Source organism: Magnolia sinica, chromosome 5, assembly GCF_029962835.1.
Source record: "Magnolia sinica isolate HGM2019 chromosome 5, MsV1, whole genome shotgun sequence".
NCBI classification, from domain to species: domain Eukaryota; kingdom Viridiplantae; phylum Streptophyta; class Magnoliopsida; order Magnoliales; family Magnoliaceae; genus Magnolia; species Magnolia sinica.
Window position 1 is genome coordinate 38062627 of NC_080577.1, and position 3799 is coordinate 38066425.

Sequence of the window (3799 nt, forward strand, 5' to 3'; positions counted from 1 at the left end):
TAATTCCTTCCAAAATTCCATGGAGTTGAATCTGAAAGTCCATATTTGCACTTGAAAGAGTTTGATGAGATCATAGCCACTTTATACTTTCCAAATGTATTTGAGGACACGGTCAGACTGAATCTCTTTCCCTTTTCTTTGAAAGAGAAAGCTAAGACGTGGTTGCATTCACTAAGTCTCAGATCTATTGGCACATGGAATGACATGATAAGAGAGTTCATAAAGAAATTTTTTCCACATCATAAAACGTACACCCTTAGAAAGTCAATCATGAACTTCGCCCAAAATGAGGATGAAACATTCTTCCAATGTTAGGAAAGGTTCAAGGATCTTGTCAGTTCATGCCCACAACATGGTTTTGAAACGTAGCGTATTACACACTTTTTCTATGATGGTCTGACATCTTCCATACACCAATTGGTTGAGACAATGTGCAATGGGAAATTCATGAATAAAAATGTCAATGATGTGTGAGACTACTTGAATAGAATGCTAAAAATGCATAATCATGGGACACTTACCCAAAATCAAGCACCACTTCTAGGCCCACTCAATCAAAGGAGAGGGGCGGATTATACCTTCTAAAAGAGGATGATGATATCAATGCTAAAGTGTCTACTCTTATAAGAAAATTCGAGGCCATGAAACTAAAGAAGGATAAGGTAAAGGAAACTGTTTACGGTATTTGTGCTTACAACGTTCACTCAATTGAAAATTGTCCAACAATAACTGCTTTTCAAGAGGTGTTGAATGAGCAATCCAATGCCGTGAACAATTAATAAAGACCTTTCAATGGACCTACCTCCAATACATATAATCCTAGTTGGAGAAATCATCCAAACTTCAGTTGGAGGAATGGACAAATTGCTACTCCTCAAGGTTTCTTTAATCAAATTCCAAATCAAGTGAAACCTCAAGAGGAACTGGTTCAAAATTTCACACAAACTCAAGAGCTTACTCAAATAATATGAGAACTTACGAAATATATATAAAAGATAGATTCACATATTATAATTATAGAAAGGGGGATGCTTCCTGCTCAACCTCTCCCCAATCCTAAACCACAATACGAGATAAGTGATCCAAGCTCTTTAGATTAGATGGATCAAGCTAAATCTATCTCCACTCTTAGAAGTGGGAAGACCATTGACAAAACTATTCCAGTTAGGGCTGAAAAGCCTAAGGACTCGGAAGAGGATAACAATGATAAACCTAGTATTGCTCTATAAGAATTAGAACAGAAACTTTAAGACAAGCCGATTGCCCCATTCCCCCAACGGTTGTTTGCACCAAAACCTCTCTTTAACTCTTAAGACATTCTAGAGGTGTCGAAACAAGTGAAGGTCAATATTCCTCTACTGGATGCGGTTAAACAAATACCTTCATATGTCAAATTTCTGAAATACTTATGTACGACCAAAAGATGATAAAATATTTAAAAGAAAATCTTCTTAACTGAGAAAGTGAGTGCCATCCTAAAGCAAGATGTGCCAAAGAAATTCAAAGATACCGATAGCCCAACTATACCTTGTGTAATCAGGAACTACCGAATTGAGAACACACTACTTGACTAGGAGCGAGTGTAAATCTAATTCCCTACTCGGTGTACAAACAATTAGGTTTGTGTGAATTAAAACCCACCCTAACCACATTACAACTTGCTGATTGCTCAGTTCGTGTACCGGGAGGGATAATTGAGGATGTGTTGGTCCAAGTTGACAGATTCTACTACCTTATAAATTTTATCGTCCTAGATACTGAACCCATCAATCACATGAGCACTTAGATTCCCGTCATTCTTGGTTGCCCATTCCTTGCCACTTCAAATGTAATCATTAATTGAAGGAATGGAGCTAGGAGTATGTCTTTTGGGAATATGACATTGGAGTTAAATATCTTTTTCAATACAGGCAGACGGTTAGAGGATGATGACAATTTCCACGACATGAACATGATTGACTCTTTTGTGGAAGATATAACACATTTGACCTTATCCTCTGATCCTCTGGAGACGTTCTTGACTCACTCTTATATTTTGATGATGACATGATTAGGGAGATGGGGGCCATGCCTACTACTATGCTGGTACTTGAAGTTAACCAGTAGATGCCATAATTTGAAGAGTTGCCCCAAAATAAAGAAGTGCCTCTACTGTCTAACCTCAAGGCACAGAAGCTTGACTAAAAACCTTTGCCTTCTGATTTGAAATATATCTATTTAGGTTAAGATGAGACATACCCGATGGTGATTTCTTCCCACCTTGAGCAAGAATAGGAGAGTATGCTGATATCTACTCTCATTGAGCATAACAGAGTCCTTGGATGGATGATTGCGGACCTCAAGGGAATTGACCCTTCGATTTATACTCACTGCATTTATCTCAAGGAGAGAGAAGAGAGAGAACTCGAGAATTTAGCCCTGTCTTGAGGAGAGCCTACTGGGCGATCAAAAATATAAATTTCAATTTGGACAATGTTGGCTTGCTACGTAAACTTCAGTTGAATGAACTTGAAGAAATCCGGAATGATGCATACAAGAACTCGAGAATTTACAAGGACAGGGTGAAGGTGTTTCATGACCAACACATTCTTGACCGCATAACAAAACTTACACAGAGGAGTTCTTGGCTGCATAACGAAACTTACACAGAGGAGTTCTTGGCTGCGTAAACAAGACTTACGCATGCAGCCGACCTTCACCACTCCTATAAAGGAAAGAGAGAAGAGAGAGAGGAGGTGTGCGAAAGGACGTGATCTGAGGATGTGTGGAGGCAGCCATGGGAAGAAAGAGAGAGAGTGTGTGGTCGGCCCTAAAGTTCTTCCTTCTCTTTCCTTCTTTGTTTTCCTTGATGTTTTTCTGAGATTTTAGTTCAATCATGTCTGTGATTGGCTAAACCTCTTAGCTAGGGTTAAGAGGTGAAGCTTGTAGCGTGATGAGATATCTTTTATGGCTTTGATTCATGTTAAGTTGAACTACCTTTAAATTTAGTTTGATTTTAAGAAATACTTTTAGATTTTAATGGTTTTTTGTGACTTAAATTACAATAGATCTGCGATAACTTAGAGTATGTTCTTTTCATTATAGGGGATGTGAACTTGGGAACCATATTGTTCATCATTGTCTCATAGACATGGTTGGATGATGGAATCCTTCCTAACGTTCATAATTCTCCCAGATTGGTTGTGGATTGGTACATTCTGTTGTTTGCTTTGTCTCATGGGCATGGTTTTGTGATGGAATTAATTCTAGTTTTAATACCTCTAATCTCTTGAGAACTAGATCAAAGGAAGTTCATAGTTGAGTTTTAATGAGATATCTTCCAATTGGATGAAGATGGGACTCTAATTCCAGTTGTGTTTTGAATCAAGCATAGATCTCCCTGACGTCTACAAGTGGATCCTTGGAAACCCTAGTTTCCTACCTTTGAATTTTACAAGCTTTAGTTTAATAATTCACTATTATTCTTTTACATTCTCCTGATTTAGATTACATCTTCTAGTTCTAGTTCTGGTTACTTTTAGAATACGTACAAGGTTCAGTCCCCGTGGATTCAACCTCAATCTTACTGAGATTATTACTACATCGTGACCCTACACTTGGGGTTGTGGACATGCGGCCCTATGAGCCTAACCATTTTTGATATTATAGCTTTAACTCAATTTCTTCCCTGTGGTGAAGCCGTTTACCCTGGTTTCAAATAGAAAGAAACCAATAATTTTTTAAATAAAGCCAGTAAAGCCTATTCTCATTTCATGTAAGCTTAATGTAAACATAGGGGATCGGCTGATTGCGAGGAACA

The 3799-nt window shown here is 38.1% G+C and overlaps 1 non-coding gene across 1 annotated transcript; it reads right to left on the reverse strand.

Moving 5' to 3' along the window:
- Positions 1–252: 252 nt before the first annotated feature.
- LOC131247697 (small nucleolar RNA R71) lies at positions 253–359 on the reverse strand. Its single transcript, XR_009171969.1, has one exon. It is a non-coding gene; the product is annotated as a small nucleolar RNA R71 (small nucleolar RNA).
- Between the last annotated feature and the right edge of the window lie 3440 nt (positions 360–3799).